This window comes from Dendroctonus ponderosae, unplaced genomic scaffold (genome assembly GCF_020466585.1).
Source record: "Dendroctonus ponderosae isolate FM_Combo_2020 unplaced genomic scaffold, Dpon_F_20191213v2 Dpon_F_20191213_1, whole genome shotgun sequence".
NCBI classification, from domain to species: Eukaryota; Metazoa; Arthropoda; class Insecta; order Coleoptera; family Curculionidae; genus Dendroctonus; species Dendroctonus ponderosae.
Genome location: NW_026017110.1, coordinates 58,847,525 through 58,869,996, shown reverse-complemented (window position 1 = coordinate 58,869,996; position 22,472 = coordinate 58,847,525). Strand labels below are relative to the sequence as shown.

General features: G+C 34.5%; 1 protein-coding gene across 2 annotated transcripts in view; it reads left to right on the top strand.

Moving 5' to 3' along the window:
- Positions 1–11,481: 11,481 nt before the first annotated feature.
- The window catches only part of LOC109532951 (hemicentin-1), a 111,893-nt gene continuing 100,902 nt past the window's right edge, over positions 11,482–22,472 (top strand). For both annotated transcript variants that reach the window (XM_048670596.1, XM_048670595.1), the window contains exon 1: positions 11,482–11,743. The gene's annotated coding sequence lies outside the window, so the exon portion shown is untranslated. The remainder of the gene's footprint in view (positions 11,744–22,472) is intronic.

The window sequence follows — 22,472 nt, the reverse complement described above, 5'->3', positions numbered from 1 at the left end:
TTCTTACAGCGTTGCTATAATGCAAGAGTAAAATGCTCGTTGGCCAATTGTCGTTAAGTAAATTGTTTAAGTGTAAAGTTTAAGTAAAAGTAACTGTAAAGTTTAAGTGCACAAAAAAAATGTTCTGATCAAAACAAAAGTAGGGGTTCGATATTTCTACCCTGTATAAAGGTAAACAGAACCACAAAACACTACCATAGAATGGCACTCAATTAGATTATCATGTATACCAAAATTGAAGTTTACACGCTTAACCGTTTTAAAGAAACACAACAAAAACGAATATTTTTCGCCATTTTGAAAATAAAATATCTCAACAATGAAACCTCAAATTAAAAAAATTCTCCGGAAAACCCCTTTCTAAAATGACTTGAAGAACACGCTGTTCAAATATTTTAACATATTCACGGAACACCCTGTATACTAATTTCCATTGAAGGTGCCTTCCAAAATAAACGGACAAAAATTTTTAAGCCCACCATTCCGCACCAATCGATACATATAAATTTACTTTGTAGTTTCCTTTGATCAACGTGGTAAGGATTTGTTTACGTTTGTTAAGGAAACGTAAATTAGCGAATTTAAAAGTTCAAATGCCCACTCGTAGATAAATTTCAAACTACGCTTAACGAGTAACATTTGACATTTATTTGGTCATACTCGTTGCTTACTTTCCATTCAATATTATATCTCTATTATTCTCTCTATCTCGAGAACGAGTATTTGAATAATCGTCTATTTCGGAATCTCAATTTATTCGCGAATAACTAGTAGAACATCAATATACATACTAGTTGCTAGGGCAGTAGCTTTTATTTCATGCCCTACTGTGGATTAAAGTAATAAAGTTCAAATAAATCGCCTTGGAATCCAGTAAAGTCCATGGTGTGTTATCTTATTGAAAAGCCAATTCAAAATTCCATATTTTTACAATGAAATAAAAAGAATAAAAAATATACTTTCGGTCTGAGCAGTTTTGATAACAAATGTAGAAAAAAATTTCGAAAATTTCTACAAGATATTAACGTTTAATTAGATGTTTACGATCGAGTAACGGAAATTAAGAAAAATCAACCAACCTAAGTTTCCAGACATACAGTCCCATATTCTACTCTTAAGTCTTTTGTAGGTTATTTGAAAAAAAAATATTCAAATAAATTTTACTGCCTTTTTAATTTTTTTATTTGCGTTCTTTGTAATTTTGCCGAGCCCGGAGAACCAATTAAATCGAAAGTTGCTAACTTATTTGTATTCGTTTGTACTTGGATGTTCCTTTGTTTCCACCATCCTAGAAATATACCGGTCTTTTCTCACAGCGTTGCTATAATGCAAGAGTAAAATGCTCGTTGGGCAATTGTCGTTAAGTAAATTGTTTAAGTGTAAAGTTTAAGTAAAAGTAACTGTAAAGTTTAAGTGCACGAAAAAAATGTTCTGATCAAAACAAAAGTAGGGGTTCCATATTTCTACCCTGTATAAAGGTAAACAGAACCACAAAACACTACCATAGAATGGCACTCAATTAGATTACCATGTATACCAAAATTGAAGTTTACACGCTTAACCGTTTTAAAGAAACACAACAAAAACGAATATTTTTCGCCATTTTGAAAATCAAATATCTCAACAATGAAACCTCAAATTTAAAAAATTCTCAGGAAAACCCCCTTCTAAAATGACTTGAAGAACACGCTGTTAAAATATTTTAACATATTTACGGAACACCCTGTATACTAATTTCCATTGAAGGTGCCTTCCAAAATAAACGGACCAAGAATTTTTAAGCCCACCATTCCGCACCAATCGATAAATATAAATTTAATTTGTAGTTTCCTTTGATCAACGTGGTAAGGATTTGTTTATGTTTGTTAAGGAAACGTAAATTAGCGAATTTAAAAGTTCAAATGCCCACTCGTAGATAAATTTCAAACTACGTTTAACGAGTAACATTTGACATTTATTTGGTCGTACTCATTGCTTACTTTCCATTTATTATTATATCTCTATTATTCTCTCTATCTCGAGAACGAGTATTTGAATACTCGTCTATTTCGGAATCTCAATTTATTCGCGAATAACTAGTAGAATATCAATATACATACTAGTTGCTAGGGCAGTAGCTTTTATTTCATGCCCTACTGTGGATTAAAGTAATAACGTTCAAATAAATCGCCTTGGAATCCAGTAAAGTCCATGGTGTTTTATCTTACTGAAAAGCCAATTTAAAATTCCATCTTTTTACAATAGAATAAAAAGAATAAAAAATATACTTCCGGTTTGAGAACGTTTTTGCCTGCCTCTGTATACTTTTGGTATCTGAACAGATTATTCAACAATTATTGTAAAAAAAGTTTTGATAACAAATTTCGAAAATTTCGACAGGATGTTAACGTTTAATTAGATGTTTACGGTCCAGTAACGGAAATTAAGAAAAATCAACCAACCTAAGTTGCCAGACATACAGTCACATCTTCTACTCTTAAGTCGTCTGTAGGTTATTTGAAAAAAAAATATTCAAATAAATTTTACTGTCTTTTTGATTTTTTTATTTGCGTTCTTTGTAATTTTGCCGATCCCGGAGAATCAATTATGTCAAAAGTTGCTAACTTATTTGTATTCGTTTGTATTTGGATGTTCCTTTGTTTCCACCATCCTAGAAATATACCGGTTTTTTCTTAGAGCGGTGCTATAATCCAAGAGTAAAATGCTCCTTGGCCAATTGTCGTTAAGTAAATTGTCAGCTACACCCTTTAAACCAGTTCATCTCAATAAATTTTGACCCAAATAAAAATATTAAGAGAATTTCTCTGTCACCTACTTATTTCAGGATCATTTAAACTCAGGTCACGTCTCCTGTCGCAGTAGTGTTTGGTGTTACTTCCAGATTTTCTGCTATTCCTATAGAGACACTTAAAGATTCTGTATTGTCGGACTGCGAATGTTTTACTGTAATCTCATGGAAATTTTCATTAAACTTCTATATTGCGATATTTCAGAACTGACGTTAGAAATTTGAATATTGAAAGTTCTATAATTTCTAGAGTTTTAGTCCTTGTAAACTAACTTTAATGGACATGCCTATTGGAAACCTTTTGACACTGCCCGAGCAAGTTTGCTTAGTGGAGACCCTTTTGAGTGGTGTTAAATTAATTAACATATTTTACACCTCAGTGGACTTTGTAATTTGCAAGTTATGTGGATGATTTAGGTCAATAGTGTCCGGAATACCAGATATGGTAATTTCGACCCTTATTTGCTCTTATCAGATATCATATCTTGGGATTAGGCAAACTAAGAGTCAAATGGCAAATGTTATCCACCTATGTAAAACCGTTACTACCTAAATGAAGAAATAGAACCAAATTTTACCATAGGGAAGCTATATAATGTAGTCTTTCTATAGAGTTGCCCATAAAATTTTTATGGGCCCTGGGAGGACCGTTTGAATTTTAGTAGTGATGTATCCGGGAATTTTCTACGCAAGATTTCCAATCAAATCCCGGCTTGTGTTTAGGAAACTTGATTCATGCAGATTTGCCGTTTTATAGACTTTTTATATGGAATTATATTAGCTAGACACAAGCCAGCAATAAACACTGATTTATTACTTTAACATACGCCAACTCCTCTTTCCAGGCCTTTCTTGTTTTGCACCAAAAAGCATTTTCATTCTTCCAATTTTTTAAATCCAATAGTATATTTTTAGAAAAAAATTAATTTTACTGTTGAATTAGCATCCTTTTCGCTACATTTTTGATCCAAGTTTTCAGTTATATATGGGTCTGAAACTATTCATAATTTATTCCCGAAAAATTGCTCGTCATTTAGAATATTTTGACTGAATTCATAAAGGCATTATGTACGTTTGAAGTTAGTGAAGGTTTTTCTGTTTGCAAAAGCCACTGAGTTTGCTTTGAAGTGGACAGTTATTAATTTATATGTTGAGATAATTAAACTGCGTTATTATGGTCAGATTTGACTGCATTATTCAACTGGCAAAGCCTTTAGAATTATTTGAAATTTAATGTTCAGTTTTAATGCTTAGGTAAAAACTTTGGCTTAATGGCCCAAGAAGGTAAAAAATGAAAGGGTTTGGCTTAGGTAATTAATAACATATAGCACGTTTCAGAAGATAAAAAAGTTTCAATTTTGCTTTATGCTTTCTAAATGTTCCCTTCCTGATGGCTCTACGACGTTTATTACACCATTCTACAAAAACTCGAAAATCCATGGAAAGCTGCCCAGCAACAAGATAAATTGTTTCACCTGGGAATGCGGCATTAAAAACCAAATTAGCTGTTTTTGCTTTAAGTATTTAACATTGTGTACAATTTACTTAGGGCATATTTGGGCTTAATTTTAGGACGGGACGAGTCGTAAACCTCCCGAAGGGACGATTATCCCAATAAATTGTCGTGCTTTTTTGCGAAATTCAAGTGAATTAAACTCGGTACATGTATCAGAGCTACGTGGATTCTTAAAATCTTTAGGATGTTGTTTGTCCGTTAAACATGTATTATTAAACATCATAATCTGTTTTGCGATAGACTGCTTTGACCGCTTGCTTAGTCGATTATGTTTCCAGAAAGATTGACTGGTAAATCCCAATTTGTGCAGAGGATGCGGGTTAAACACTTAAAATTTAGTTATGTGCAGTTTTCACAGTTGCATATCTTGCCTTCAGAATAATACTTTGCAGCAAACTAATTCAGTTAAGAGAAATTACTAAGTTTATCTAACTCAGACATTTGTATGCATGAGCGATAGCCCAAGTTGTAATTGTACCGGGCAAATTAACTATGTATAGTTTTGTTAACTACTTAGCAACTTTATGTTGTTATTTGTCGGCAACAATTTGGCTGATCTGCCGACATAGACAAAAATCATGTTGTGTTCTATGTTTATTTCTCAAAATGCCCTTTGTATTTTTCATATTGCATAAACCTGACCAATTTCCATAATATAATGTGCCATACCGTCAAGAAATCTTTGTTATTCAGATGGCTGCTAGGTAGCACTCTAGCATGGCCTTACACCAAACTGTAAATAGACGAGTCTAGAATAATACAAGGGCAATTTTCAGACGAAGTATATAACATTACAGTCAAGGGGTTGAATAAATACCGCAAAAAGGCATTTTCAATCTTGACGAATAGCAAACAGGCAACCAAACGTTGAAATGCAAACAATAAAACGGAAACGGGAAAAATCTTACACATTTTCTGTGGCTCCTTTTATGTCCTCTACAAAATTTCAATCAGAACCGGTATGATGGGATGTTTTACTACTTCTAGCGAAAGTTTACTTGAGGCAATCGTATAAATCGTATTATATTTAGATTCCAACCTACCGAGTTCGGTTTATTCTTTTCTTTGCATCAAGTGTCTCGTAGAATTAAATAACTGAACCTTTAAGCAAAGTGGGTAAGTTTTCTACATTTTTGCTTTTGGCAAGTGCACTAAAGACTGCACTTGAATTAGCTTTATAAAATGATACATATTTCCATGACTTTGTCTTCAGTCAATTGTGTTGTAAGGTTTGTACGTGTTTCCTATTTTTGATAAATCTTAAAATTTGCTTTAGATTTTCTCGATCTTAGAATTCGGTTATTTGTCTTCTATCACTAAAATCAATGTAAATCTAACAGCTTAATGCCAAAGTTACTTTTAGTCCTTACTCATAGGCTAAGACAAACATTAACCTCACCGTCAGTGTTAAAATGTGATAATTAACGTCGGAGTTGGGGCTTAACTCCCTATCTGTATATATGCTTAAGGTTTATTCGGATTTCCTTATTTATATCGCAGAACGTTCCCCGGAATACGTTAATTCTAAATTAGTAATAAGGTTTTTATATTTACTCAATCTCAAGCATTAATGAATCAGACATTATATTAAGGAAGCAATCAATTTCTAGTAGTATACTATAGTGTAACTATTTGTTTAAAAAGAGGAGTTCGACATTTTAATTCTAAGCATAAAATTTGTCTTTCAAATGTCCATCGAACTCTCTTATTTGGGGCGTGTAGATAAACGTCCTTTAATTGAAATTTGTCCGCAACATGTTCTATCTTGAGCCAAAATTCTCGATTCGGATAAACTAATTTCCGTTTAGGAAATTATCAGTTACTGAATCATTCAGGTTACCTCAATAGCTTCCTGTTTCTATATTGACTTCTTTGCCACAGCGATCACTCCAATACAATTTATTCGATTTCTTAAGTTCACAAATTAGTCTCTGGGAAAATAATTGCTCTTAATAATCTAATTCTTAGCAAGCGAATCAAATTAGCTCCAGACCATTACGGAAAATTGTTTTTTCCACTCATAAAAAGCAAATTCCCTTTGAAGGTTCGACTTTACGAGATTAAGCTAAACGTACAACTAGAGAAAACAAATTACGGCATTACAATATATTTGGCATGTATTTGACTATAAAACTATTGTTCCGTTTCCAAAGCCACTAGTTTTATCTGGAAGCTTAGACCATCCTTTCAAATATCTACCGTCTTTTATAAAGAATATAAGTGATTGAAGTTTTAATTTACTGTCTTTTCGAGGTACGTCTCTACTGCTTTTGCATTAGATTTTGTTTTGAAGTAGATCGGTTGCTTTTTTAACAAAATTTCCAGCTGAATAATCCCAGGTATATATTGAGGTGCAATGAATTTTGCTTCCTGTGAAGAGTGTAATGAAATATTCAAGTAAACAAGTTGCTTTACCTTCTCAGAATGAACTACGTCTTAACCACTGCAATTGGAAGGAATTTAGAAGTAAATTACACCTTTCACCCTGATAGGTACAGGGGCGGATTCAGCTTTCAAGGGGGGGTCATGTAGTGGAAATTCACTGGTTGGTCATTGGAATCGTTGGATAGAGAACAAGTCATAACAACACACTTAGGTGGAATATCATGCCAACATCTCATGTTTTCCGTCCCGCTTTTGCTCATTTCTCGGAAGCAAATTGAGCCAGAACGCTCATTTTTACATCGCTTTAGAGAGAACTTCAACGCCTTTTTAGCAAGTGAATCCTCGATAAGAATGGTTTCGAGTTTTCTCAAAAAAGTCTGGATTTCACGAAATTTTAGATTTGCCTGTTTTTTTATTGAGTTGCAAAATCGACTCGAACATGACGCTGCTTTTTTCGAAGTTTCTCAAGCACCATTTGAGCTGCAGAAATCGTTTTCGCATCATTGGATCGAGAATTGAAAATCCGATTCAGTCATTACAACATGAGCGAGGAAATTCGAGTAGTTTTGACCCAGAAAGCGAAATTCGAATTTCATACATTGTGCAGCGGCGGATCCAGCTTTCAAGTCAGCATTTAGTGAAAATTCAGTCTTTTGTTATCTATGAAATTAGAAAAATTATCGTCAGTCGACATAAAGCACATGACCCCCATGACCCCCTTTCTGTATCCGCCCTTGGATCGAAATGCAACCTATCTGAAATGCTTTCCGTTTATAACTTCAAACAAAGCTTCAGATACAAAATCGATAGCGAAAACCATTTAACTGCTCTAAATAGAAACCAGAACTAGACTAGAGAATAATTGAGTACTCGGTTCAGAAAGAAAAGGATTAACAAATTTTCAATTAAAGGGTGATTTAGATAATTATATAAAGGAAGTAAATAAAATCGGCGTGCAATTGGAAAACCCTTGTGCATCATTTTCAGGAGTTGGCGCTGAAATGCAACGATCTCTCGCCTTCTTCCAATGACCATTTCGAGCAGAATTTCTTTCGAGCGTTTGAATAATGCCCATTTAATTGAAATTTACCGCAAGCGGTTCTCTATTTGACCTAAACACCGGACACAGTTAAGTTCCATTCCGTTAAGGAAATTATCACTCATTGATCCACGCTGCCCAATAGGTTGCAATTTATTTTTAATTTTTTTTGCAATTGTGCACAATTCATCCTATTAATTTTACTAGTTTATCTATATTCCCTTTTTCCTGTGTACTTGTATCGATTTATTTCGTCTCCGCATACTTTTGCCAAATTGCAGCAATATGCAATCGGACCAGAACAAGAGGTTCAAATTATTTATTAAGCCTCACTATCAAGTTAAATTCCTTAACAAAAATACATAATTTAATTTCTAGCGTTATAAAATCAGCAAAAGCTGATCGTTTAATTTCAGTTGGAATTATGACTTTTAAAGCTGGATAAAACCTGGATTTACCCTTTGCATGACTTTCACATGTTATCTGGACATTGAAAGATTATTAGCTCGAAAATAAGGAGTAAATCAAGCAGATTTTGAAGGTGCCTTAGAAACCTCCAGCCTGAATAAAAATTCAAATTTAAGGTAATTTGAACGGATTTATAACGTGTTAAGACGTGCCCCCAGTGCACATGTGTGACATGTATGAAGGATTATTTGGAGGGCATTAGCGGTTTATCATTGAACTTGTATTATTCGCTCGTAAATTTCAAAGTTTGCAAATTAGTTTTCAACTTTCGGCTGAAGAGAAGAGAAAGGCATGGAAACTTCTCCCTTACTTGAAGGTTGTCCATTTGTTTAGACAATTATCCTATTAATTGGCTTCCCTTTTAGTTAATTAAAATTGCCTAGATTTCAAAGACCTAATGGAGTTTGGTCATTTTGTTGAACGTAGTCATAAGGATTCGTTAGATAATGGTTAAATGGATGTTTCGTCCAGTAGGGCATGTTGGTTTACGCACTTAACTAACAGAATTAATCAGGGATAATAATTGCCGGGTCAGATATTTGTCTACGGCGAAAATGGAAATATTTATTTTAAGTAGACATTAACAGCTGTTTCCAGGAGCTTCATATTAGGCCCTAGTCAATTAATATCATTAGTTTCATTGAAATTTATCAAATCATTTGCTTAACATTAAAGAAGTTAATTGCCTTGCCCGCGAGCGGGCAAGGCAATGGATAAAATCACAATTATCCAGATGGTTGGTTACGCGATCAGAAGCCGAAGTTACTCGTCTATTTAATGAAAAGTTACACCAAAGGAACAATTAGACTGGTAAAGCGATTCTGCGAAAATAACATGTTCGCCTGATAAAAGAAACTTCCAATGCAATTGGCAATGAAACTACACTAGACGAACTCCTGGAGTTTGAAGCAAATCCACATCGCTCCGCTCGATATGCAGTTTGACCATTTCATGATTTTCATTCCTTGCTTTTTCACACATTCACGGAAAATCAGATGAATCATTAGTTGATTCCAATGGAGTGGCTCAGTGAGGATGATTTTCACTTATTAGAAGGGGAGAATTCTGGATGTGTTTTTGAAATATTTAGTTTATAAATTTACAGAATTGTAAAATGTTGTTAATTTATTATTATAAATAGAAAGTATTATACTGTGTCGGGAGATTCATCACCTAAATTCAGCTTTTAAACAGTCGGGGCACTATAAATTCTAACTAGGAAACACTCAGGAACGGATTTGATTGGGTTAAACGGGACTCCCTTTGCTTCTGCTCACTAGTTAAAAGTTCCGACTGTTTAGGTCAGGTGATCGAGGTGTCCTAGAATTGCTCCACTTCTTGCAATTGATCGGTATTCAATCGTTTTATGTAATATTGGGCTGAAATTAGGCGGCGCCCTTTTATGGACATGGATCATGTGGAGAAATTCTAAATAAACTTCGGCTTTTAACCGGCGCGGCAGCACAAACAGGAACCAGCAATAATTCGTGCACCGATTTCATTTGATTTATCGAGACATTTGAGGCTAAAGATGTTGAAAGTTTTCCCGGGGTTTTGACTCAAAATGGATTAAAACTGGAATATGTTTTAAAAAATCCTGCCTGGTTCAAGCTTAAACTGCCGAGTGATTAGGTCAGGTGATCGAGGTGGCCTAGCCACTTCAATCTTCGCCTTCAATTGATCGTTTCATACAATACGAGCTTCTTTATTTATGGGCATAACTCGCCTGTTTAGGGGCGGGCCAAAATTATGTAAGGTAAATTCGGACGATTTTTTCTCTATGTAAGGCTCTGTAAGATTTTACAGTTTTTACTCGTCTCCCCCCCCCACATTACGGAATCATTTTAGTTTTTTTATTTCAATAATTAAAACTTACTTAATTCACAAATAAAGCGATTTCACCCAAACACCACATAAAACGATTTAAAACCAATCGATGGGAAAAGGAGAGCTTGGTCGGGCCTCCACGATCACCTGATGTAAACAATCTAAACTTTTTTGGGCTGTCGATCGACCTCCGCCTTATGAGGCGGCAAAAAATGGGTGTTTTATTGCATTTGCACAACTTTCACCTACCGTAAGAGGAAACTCTCTGAACAGCCATTCAAACGGCTGCTACGCTCCTGCTTTCTCTGAAATGTAGATATTTGTGGACAATCCACACAAGGGCCGAAAATTAGTAGAGCGAACGTGCACCCAAGGAAGCACTTAATATGCCAAGGACACAGTTCTACTATCTTACTCTTCTGGATAATTCGCCTGAAGCGGAAAAAGAGTTAAATGAGGTGTGAAGTGAGTGGGTGAAATAATTTCCATGGATGGCCACCGTTGATCGGATTAAAAAATCGCCTCAAATTGCACTGCAGTTAGTCATAATCTTCCACCCCGTCTTGGTGACACCACCTTGTAATTTTCTAGTTTTGCTTGTTTTTGTAGCAATTTAGTCAGACTAGATGTGCTTCATCTGGAAGATTTTGAGCAAAAAGTCCCATTTTTGAGCTCGACTCATGTTCTCGCTGAACCTATTGGGCGGAATTTGACCGGTTGAGTTTACGAGAAGTTTTGAATTAAATCAGCCAGTGGCGAATCCAGGATCCTGATTTGAGGTCATAAAAAAGTTACATCGCTGTACGTATCGTACCTCCAAGTTCTTCTGGATGGATTAGCCGCTGTTTTGTTTACTTGTAATTGTGCCATATTTATGCGGTAAGAAAGAGAAGATTTAAGAGGCTTGTATATTTATACCACGCTGGAACTGTACCGGATTTCCCCTATTTCCCCTTCTGGATAAATGCAAAGGCTGGATAGTCTTGATTGTTTTCGGTAGATTCAAATCATATTTTCTTCAGTAGGAATGTAAATGCACGTGCCTTAGGCAATAATGGTGACATTTTTCTTGCTGTGAAAGATATGCAGTAAACGAACTCCTTCATTTCTCTGCATATTAGTCATGACCGACTTGAATGATTTAGAGTGGAGAGAAAGTCTTGGAAGGCAGAGACAAATAAATGCGGAGAAAATATGTATTCTTGTACGTAGACGGATTGCTTGAAGGAAACTGAATAATGATTTAGGATTTACACTAATCATGGAATTTATCTGAAAGCCGACTGGGTCGAGGATCCGGATCCGCTGTCCTGGTCCACCACAACAATTCGGAGTCCGGAACGGCTGCTTAGCGTTTCCTGGAGCGCGTTAGGCGTAGGTCTTGTGCGAAGCGCTTGCGCCAACCATATCTGTCCAGCCTTTCCAAAAAAATTTAATTCCACTTCTCCAAACATCCATTGAACGCCAGTGGCACTGCTAACACAGCATCGCTCCACATTCCAGGAGCGCTCTCAGTTTTAGAGCGCGATTTCTGCGAACTTTCAATTTGCGTGCGCGCTACCGACGGTCGCCGATTTCAAATTTTCGAATTCATTTTTCCACTGCTTCCAGTTGATTGAAAAGTTCACTGAAAGTCCCAAAAAAAGTGATTTGAAGTGAAGTTCTGACTTTCAAAGGAGTTCTAATTAGTTTTGTTATGAACACCGGCATCCTCCCTTCGGTAAGTGTTAAGTGTTTTTTCTCGTAATTAGCGGCTTTTGACTGATACTGCAAGCGCGCTCTTGAAATTTCTGCATTAGGCATCTGTATTATTTTTGCCGAGGACTGATGCCGCAAACCTGATTTTTTTTTAGTTTCAGCACCTTCATTAAACTTTCTACGAATTTGTCATGAAGGAAATTAAAAATTACTCATCCTAAATAAAATGTGTCCAAATGTCAATTTTTTATATCAATAGTCATGTTCGCCCATGTTCCCTCAAAGACAGCAATCATTTAACATTTTCCAATCAGTACCGATTCCTACTGGAAATGTTATTCTCCATTTCATCATTTGCATTTCACCACCCATCTGGACCGAGCGCATTTTCACATTACAACTCAGCACAAAAGTGGTGCAGTAATCAACAACTACCATTATATGAAAATATTGGCATTTTTCCATTATTTGGCTACTTAGCAACAGTTCTTCTTGGCCATTCCACCCGAGTCCTTTTTTCATTAACATTTTATCCTAACTTATCAAAACGTCATGCATCATAAGATGTTGCTTTAAAAACATCTTTTGCGTTAACTACTAAATGCCTTACCTACATGGCAAATATTCCTACATCTTACAGCAATTTGAATAAAAAAACTAGTCTCAGTTTCGATATGCGAATATTATTATTACCGCCTAAGATATTTCAATGGAACATCGATTTTAACTTAAAGGTTTCAGTGGTAATTCCCCACTAACTCCAGGTAATTTCAATTACCTGCAGAGTTCGCACCTAATATTTTAAATTGATTGGTAGATAATTTAATGTTTCGAGTTGAACCACTGAATAAAATTCTGGAGCGACTTTGAAAAGTTATGCCAGGAAACGAAGTTAACCTAGTGCCACTAGACAGTCTGAATGGCTGAATACATTTATACAATTCCACCTGGCAAAGGTATTTTTTATGGCTAAATCGTGTCTAGTGCATGACTGATGAAGCCAATAAAGTTTATTCCCGTCTATATATTCCACGACATCGATTTGACTAGAAATACAGTTAATTCCAAACAATGCCCTAGATACGATATTATCAGCAAGATGTTTTGTATGTCTGAGTGACCGTGACTATTGAGATTAATTCGTACATAACTCGGTCATTTGCCGATGTCGAATGTAAATTAGAGCAAAAACCTATAGGATTCGGAGGATTAAGAGAACAGCAAGTTTAAAACAAACATGGTGGTAACTAATTCGAAATCACCGACAACATAATTGGAAAATTTCCCAAAGTTTCTAACGAACTCAACTGGATTCGCTTAAGCTATATAATTAATTGTATATCAGTTTCTTTAATTAATAAAATTTATAGCCGAAATACTCCCATTGTTCCGCCTGGTTACCAATTTCTACTCGTCTTTATGTTTGAAACACAACTAAAGTTTGCTTTGTCTCATTAAATGCTATCTTTGAATGAGTTCGAATACTTTTGTGTACACTTTATGTACCCTCGAAGTTCTACAAGGGGAACTCTTCAATGAAAATTGAGATTTTTTATAAGGATTTAGATTGCCTGAAGTCCTCAGAAGAAAACTGAATATACGCTATTGGAAGTGTCAGGACATTTTCCATACATTTTTACCAACATAAGTATCCAAATATCATGTTCAAAAGTGTCAAAGCAGAATTGGCAAATTCAATTTGAACACAGAGATCTTGGAAATGTAATATACATCGTTACGTTTTATTTTATCTTTATCCAAATCGCTTCTTTCATCTGATATATTGTTACTTTTGTAATTTTATTTCTCTCAGATCATTTGACCTTTAGTAATAGTTAATCTATCAGAAGACTCAAAAGATCTTGGATACTAGAGACAAAAAACATATTACAGGCTCTCAATGCAGAAACCTCATTTGCAATCCTGGCTGTAAAAGAAAACTTAATCAAAAGGAATTAGCTTTGTGCCTCAGGCTTTCAGCATATCTGTATCAGAGCGTATGTTTGTCAGTAGTTAATTACGAGCTGAGAACCTTTCACATAAAATATTGAGCTGTCTTTTATTTACTTTCTTTAAATTGACTTCTTTTAAAATGGATTAATAACTGGATTATTTAAACACGAAACAACTAACTATATAGATAAAACATTTTAGAAAGTAGATTATGAATTCAAATATTTTTTTCAGTAGCTTAAAGATAGAAATTTCGAAATGCTGGTAAGCAACAATAGCAGAAAATTCTAATTACATTCAACAATATCAGAATGACTGCAGCGTGATGAAAATAAATAATAAAAAATAAAAATATTTTATTATATATTCGCCTCCACCTCAGTAAATGCGTGACTTTTATTATAAAGCTAAATGTGCAAGTCCAATTCCTTCTTTCGTAAAGGTCCACTGGGATTTAGTTAACGGTTATAGCTAGAAAGTGAAGTAAATTGAAGCGACTGAAGTAATTTGCCGCAGTTATGCGATTATGTTTCCTTTTTTTGGCAAATAATTGTGAGTCTGCTCACTTCCAATATTAGTTATTTTCTCGTTTAATAGCTTTTTTTATTGGTTGTTCCGAGCGGATTAGTTCGACTTCACAACTAAAGCCAGACAATAAATATAAATGTAGCCACTTATGTTGGGACGCAGTATGTAAGTCTAGATATTATAAAAGATCATCAAAAAGGAATAAAAGAAAATGAATTTGAATTGCTTTCGGGATGTAACATAAACGGCGATTGGCCAGTTATTCTGCCAATGGCAGATCATATAAAGTTCATCAAACACTTTTATCACCTCTGTGATGCTTATGAATTATTCAATTCCAAATAAACGTTTCTTCCCTTTACATCGCGAGTTGTGGTGGCAATGGATTAGCATACCCTAATTGGCATGACCCCACGTTTTGACCCCAAATCACTTTCCTGTTCTCTACATATTTAATAGACCAGACCATGAACTGTCCTAATCTCATCACCTTTCTGATACATTATCTGCGAACGGATGCGCCTAGAAATAACATGACTTACTCTCGTATCCCTATTTTTGATGTTAAAGTAACTTATCCTAAATGCATAAAAGAAAGGTATAAATTTAAAGGCAAGCCGTATATCTCTATTCGGCAAAGTGCCTTTGGTCTTATCCGTGTGTTTGAGTTTCGCAAAACCATACAAAACAAACTTTAAACACGCCAAGATTCTTGAATCGCATTTTCCATTGAGCTGTTCGATAAATAAAAAATAAAGTAAGACAAGGGTCAAAGGAAAAATCAAAGGAATATTTCTTGTCAACCCATGTCGTCGAATGTAAATAGGGGTTGAGTTGTGAGATATGATCTCTGATTTTATATAATAATTGCATAGGTTTCAGACACAATAGTCTGGGAAATTCACTGCAGTTTTTATACAACATTAAAATGAATTATTTTTGCATTAAATGTGTTACGTGGATGATGGTTTTATTTCCTTTTCGATTTCAGTTTAAGCCGTAAATCTTAAGCGCCTGATTATCCTTTCGAACTTAAAAGGAATGGAAGGACATCGGAAAATTATTGCGGAAAACGAGGTTTCGCCATTAAAATATGCTTTTAGTTCTCGATCGTTGCCGTTTTTTAATTGGCACTATAAACCAGGTAGCGATTAAGTCATTTTGGTTTCGAATAGCAAATTAAAATTGAAATGTTACTCATTTATTTCAGTCAGTTGGCACAATAATATCAACTCTGTATAGAGCTCCTTTGTTGTTTTTGCTTATCCAGTTTACCGGGATTTATTGCCGAAAACTATCAACAATTTTGTAACAGCGGCCTTTTATAGATATTAATTTTAAAGAGCCCTGAGCAGTTCAAGTTAAATACACTGTCCCTAAATTCATTCAATAATAACGCGGGGATACATAAAACATAATAAATCCGAGGGTATCAAGGATAAATATTTCAGAGGAAAAAGGATCAACAAAACAAACTCTGAATTCATTGAAATCGATGATTTCCATTTCGGTCATTATTTCCACTCGGTGTTTTTTAGTAATAGGTTTCGCTCTGGTTTGATTCTTCAACATGCTCAATATCAAAGGAGATTTAGGTTTTCAATTAATAACTGTGGGCAGTTTTTGATATGCTTCGGATTAAAGCTTGATATGTATATGCTTTTGCCCCATGCTTTTATGTAGACTTCTATATATGATTTATTTCTACTATAGGTTTTTTACTTTTTATCGTTCAAAATTAATTCATTTTAATTTGTTTATATCCGACTTGCTGTTCCCTTTTTAGATATTGTGTCGTATATTGAATGTTGCAGGCCCACAGCTATCAATTCTCCAGAATATACGGTCAGGTATTAGAAAATATGTAATGCAAACTTTTCAATCAATATACACACGTTCCTGCTCTATTGGATTGAGCATGGCGATAATTGTGAAAATACGACACACTTAATTGAATTGAAAAGTTATTTTTTGTGCCAATCAACTTCCACTGGTGTGAAAAATGTGGGATTATAATACACAAGCTGGTTATTTGGGAAAAACCAATCAAAAACGCTTTTTCATTCTTGTGGACCTAAGGGCAGTGATTAAGGGTTTGATGTTGTAAAGCTGTCAACGAATATTGGTAGGTACTGGCGTAAATTAGCTCGCTCTTTCAATTGCCTTTGGAAACGGAGAAGTAAAGTATTCGTAGAATTTCAGATTGAAAAAAAATGTCATTAATCAGTAGCCAAAACTATCACACGATGGGCCCCACGAGATAAATTGATGTCCGTCTTGATGTTGAAACTGACCCCTAATGTCAGATTATATTAGTCAAGGGCTCTACTTTTCATTTCATAGATTAGAATCAGCTATGACGTGAATAAATTACATGGAAAATTGACGAGTAAATACCCGGGGAATGTTCTGGGTTTATGTCACCTTCCAAATCCTATTAAAACGTTATTTTCACTTTCAATTGACGGTCTGGCCAATCTGAATGACTAACATTGAGCTAGTTGATTACCTGTTTAAAATATACACTTTACAAGTGTCTGTTAATAATTTTTTTTTAAATTACAACAAACCGCAACTGATGCCTATTTACATATAAATCACTGCTTTATGTTGCATTTGCCTTTAAAAATTCAAGTGAAAAACACATTTGATATTCAGTTTCTAATTCATCGGTAACACTTTTCGTGTCTTGCACGATAAAAACATTATCTGGTTTTTTAATGTGTTAAAACTGAAGATTCCCAGGCTGACATCTCAAGATAAAAGATCAACATAATAGAGACCTTTTATCCAAATCCATAGAGCGCAATTCCCATAGAGCAATTCCGTATGTTCAAGGCATTAAACCGAATGATTCGTTTTGCGAAACCCGCCTTTGGCTATAAAGAGCAATAGATATTAAAGGTATTTCAAAAATCTCTGTGTGAACTTATAAAATTGAAAAATTCACTTGATACAGTTGGAATGTTGTGTGTTTATTGAAAGAAACTAATGAACCGTAAATGCACGTTCTGAGTATTCTTTAAAGACCTTAAAACGCTTTTGCTAAAAAGCGTTCAGAAATAATTTACTGGAAACATTTTGCCTTATTTGCACAAGGACGGCGACATTTATTACAGCAAAAATACGTTGATTTGAAGGATTAAGGTTTTAACATGAAAATATATGTTTTAATTATTTTCCACGAACTAAGCTGCTTGGTAAACCGATTAGAATTTGCCTATAATTTCGTCAAAATATATCAACTTTCTTCTTAAGGAAATTATTAACAAAACTTATTTAAAAAATGTAAGATTATTCAAAGGCGGCATTTGGCAAAAACATTTTTAAATTGATTGATTCCACTCAGAATAATTCTATGTAAGCTTTTCCTTAAAACTCACTAATCGGTGAAAGTTTATAAAAACTAAAATAGTTAATTTAATGAAAAAAGGCGTCTATATTTAATGTCCGGATGCTCCGTTAAAACCTTCGTCGACAATCTTTTCAACAAAAATTTCAAAGAATTTGTTGGATTTTTGCTGGCAAATTTGTATTCAGCGTACCTGTTAATTATGAATTTCCGTAGTCAATTGCAATTAAGTTCTACAAGCATCGTGGTAAATTTTGGGCAATTTGTTGATGACTTCCAGAGGGAAATTTATTCTACACCAAACCCTTCAACTTGGATAAGGTGAATCGATAATTCTGGTTAATTCGATTTCAACTTTAGAGAGTTGTGTAAACATGGAATTTATTCTGCGAATTATTTATTTGATTTTATCGCTTTTCAACAAGAGTGTCGTGTCATTATTGAACTTTTTTATTTGCTCTGATTATTTTATTGAAAAATTAGTTTCGAGGGTATTAGCCAATTCATTAAAAAGGAACTTAGCCAGATTCTTTCATATTATGTAAAGCCGGATCTCCCAACTGGTCGAATAAATTTCTTAAAAATGCAATAATGGATAACTGTTAAATTATCCAAGTCCTGAGATTTAATAGACCAAGCGAGCTGAAGACTTCAGCAGCCAGCAACAAATTTTAAATGAAGCGTAGAAATCGCACTGGCTGCATAAATTACTTAATGGTTGATTCATTGCAAAAAAATTACGGTAGGTAAATTGACTTTTCCTAAATGGAAACACGTTGATTTATGTAAAATAGTAAGTTAAAAACCTAACTAACTTTGACTGTTACTGCCACAGTAAATCTGAATAGAACGCACAAGAAGCTAATGCAGATGACAAATTTTGGCTTAATGATGTTATGTTATCCCAAGTCACCAGCCGTGTGTTAAAGTAGCAAATGGAGTAAGGAGAACGGTAACCACATTATAAAGGATGCAGTAAACTGTGATTTTCTGCATACATAAATTTCCTTTTCCCACCATGTATCCTTTGAAATATGCATAAGTTTTTGTTAATGACCGCTTTGTTGTTTGTCGCATACTTTTATATGGGTATTATGTATTTCTACGAATGTGACATATATTTTCAATGGAAAATTGGTTAACTAAAATTACAATACAACAAGTGTCTAGCAATATATAAGGACTCTACAAGCTACATGTGACAAAGCCAACTAATTGCCGCAAAACCGCATAGTTTTAGGATAATTTGTTACCGTTCCGCTTACAGTAAAATCGCAAATATTTTTCGAACACAAATTCGTACTCGCGGTTAAACATGTGTAGTTATTAAATTCCTCGACTGCTCAGCTCTTACATTCCAAATAAAATTCCAAAATCAAAGTACGCCTGTGTGGAATAATAATGTTGCAGACGTTGATTTCCGCATTCGAAACAATTTCACGGCATTTGAAGACTTTCGCATTTTTTCAAACGCATTCCTCCCACGGACTTTAGAACTTTTTATTGAAAGCTTTTAAAGGAATCAAAACATTCTAAGGTAATTTAGATTGGGACAACGCTCAAACCGGACTCCACAATAGGAACGAGTGGAACAGATCTATTAATGAATGTATAATGAAAAATTCAATGATGAGTGTGTATATTTTCATTGTACAGTTGTATTGAAATCAGTTGCAGAGCTTGAAATTAAAATCCACCTGATAAATATTTTCCGATTTTTTAACTTTTATTAATTTGACGAAATTCGACCTGAATGCACAAATTGCAATTTTCAGGCCATTTATTTGAAAATTGAAACAGAACTCAAGGACATGCCTCCCATCAAATAAAGCAAACAATAACATCACATTTTGCATTTTATCAAACGTATCCAAGCCGAGCAATTTTCCACCTGTTTTAACCAAATTGGAAATATAATATTTTCCAGCTAGGAAACGAACTCGGGTAAGTCAAAATCAACAAATTTCGAAGTTTATGATGCTTCAGTAAGCAGTAGACAAACAATTAACTTCATACTGGATGTTTCCCAATATCTGTTGAATATAAGTTTGAAATCGCCGGTAGTAATGATTTATTATGGAAAATGTATTCACAGTTTTTATACAAATTTATATTAATTAATAATTGGAACATGTGATGACGTTTTAAAGGTCCATTCGGTTTGCATTTATTTACATATATAGTAGGGTAAACATTATGCACAAGCGAAAATAATTTTTTGTAAGTAAACTCGGTTGCACGTATTGCAAACTGCATTCAGCTAAAATTCCGGTTTGAATATTTTGATTAAATTCCCTTTCATGCTACTTTTTATCATCAAGTCTCGCCAATTATAATTAAAATGAAAAACTAATGGCTCTATTTAATTACCAGCCTGCTCTATATAATTAGGACATATAGTTGTAGAGATTTAGCAAAGGAATGAGTCAATGCTTTTAGCAACGCCCATAGTATCCCTTTCCGGGTTAGGGCTAATTCCAATTGTCCTACGATTTCCCTAAACTTTACTCAACTATCATTATCTTGATAGTACCATTAATTGTTGAAAGCCGTTAGTGCATTTCACTGTTTGTTTCAGAAACTGTTACTATATTGCCATGAGTTGCGATTTTGTCTGGACCATGAATTAATACAAATGTCTTCTCGTGATCATTTTCGAAAGTGACATACGCTGCAGTTTGTTAACGAAACAATTGCAGGGCGTTGTTGAAATTTCCATATCCAGGAATCATTTCAACCTTCTAGGGATTCCCTAGAATGTGACAAACGTGCTCCTAAACTAGCGAGATTTCATAACGTTCAGGTTCATTTTCCCATTTTATAGTTGCAAGCTAGAGCAGCGTTTAATGAATTAGATTTTCACAATGCCTAGAGGCAATTGGAGTCTTCCAATTTCCAACACTTTATTCCCATTAACATGATTTTCCTTAGATATTTTCAACTTCGAATCTAAGCCGGTAAGGAATGGGCGTCGTAAATATCATCAAAAAACCTATTATTCAACATGAAGAAGGTGCACAGTATTTAGCAGAGTTTAAGAGACAAATTGTTAATATTTATGAAATAAAAGGAAAATCGTTTACAGATTTGCAGGTCGCAATTGTTTACCAGCGGAACGTTTCGGTTGCCAGCCGCAAGCATCTTCAACAGAAATAGCAAATAACTACAATACTCGACCAAATTGATGAAACGTTTAAAGTGGTAGAGGAAATAAATGTGTAGAAATCGGCAGGTAAAGTTACTCTCAGGTAAAATCCGAAGCAACCAAAAACAATATTTTATGTGCAGATGAAAGTGTCGGTTGTAGTTTGGTAGAGATAGTGCTAGATAAAATTAATAGTTTTGGGTGGGATAAAATTGATTCGGCGACTGAAATGTGCCTGGACATGCATAAATCTGCAGGCAGGTAATAAATGTGCGAATTGTTACTTGTGCCAGCCTGTTTTAAAGGGATAATTATAACAATAAATCCGAATAATAATTGCCTTTCCGCAGTTACATGCTTTGCTACACTCGCGTTCTAGTTACGTTCCGTCTCAAACATCCCGTTGCTGGGATGTTGCACAGTTTCCGCCCTTATCAGTTCATTACGACGGCAGGATGTCCACAGAAATATGTGTTCCGCATGACATTATATTTTCCCTTGAATTCCGCATACATATATGTTTATAGTATTACGTAATGGCTTTTTCTAAACAACTGAAATATTTAAATTGCTCGTGCTTTCGATTCCATGTGGTCGCAGGCTTTTATCAAGTCATCCCATTCGGCTTAATTTCACTCTGACTCCCCAAACTTGTAAGGAAATAGCCGCATATTGATCACTTGAAACGGTCGCCTGAATGTCTTGTGATGGTTTTATTATGCTTTTTACGACTCTGATTCACCGATTCACGAGATTGTCTAAAAGGTAAGGGTTGTATTGAGATATTCCTCTCAGCTCTCGCAATTACTTACTTTCCTAAAACCATAAAAAGAGCCCATTAATTGAAAGATCTAAATTGGCTCAAGGCTTTATTTATTGCTCAACTCCACGTTTTGGAGGGTCTCCACTTTTACAGGTTTTCTGAAATTTAAAAACTAATAATAATGAAATTATTAAGGCTATTTATATCGGATAGCATTTAATTTTTAGAGGGGTATTTTTTGTTTAAATTGTTTTCCTCATAAACTGACCATTTAAAATTTAAACTATAAATAATTACACACCAATAATTTTCCGGCTGGCGCGGTTTTGCAAATATTGATACCATTGAAGGCTACACAAATAGCAATTAAGGTCAACTTTTCAGAATTTCGACTGTTTACCGAAAATATTAGTTGCGATAATTTACGATGGAAAGGCCAAAATATTTTGCGTATTATTCAGCATTGCATGGTACAATAAGATTGACTTTTCGGATTATCCAAGTTGTAAATTAAAAATAATGGGATTTTCTAAATATTATTTTGGAAATTTCTAAAAAAAATTACATAAATAAAATGTTTGACTTGGAGAATATCCAGAAACACAAGGTTTTTGATGACCATCACTAATAATGACCATCTAGACAAATATAACGTTTCCATTTTATTTTACTTTAGTCAATACACTGCCGATAAATGGGAAAAGCTCTTCCTATCCAATAAATTATAAGCTTCGATTTTCTATGGCGGAAAATCTGTTCGTTGACTTATACCCCAAGACAGTCTTTTATTTTTCCCGGCTAAGACAAATATAAGGAGATCAGTCAACTTAAATTCTTCGGGTACGGAAAACACTTAATAAAGAGCAAAGCCGCCAGACTAGGCGTCTGAACAAATTCGTTACCATATGGAGGGTCAGATTCTAGGCTATTTTCATTCAACTACAAGGGCGGACTTTTAGTGGGACATGGAGTTTATTGAAATTGCTTTTACGAGTAATTTTTTACGTGTA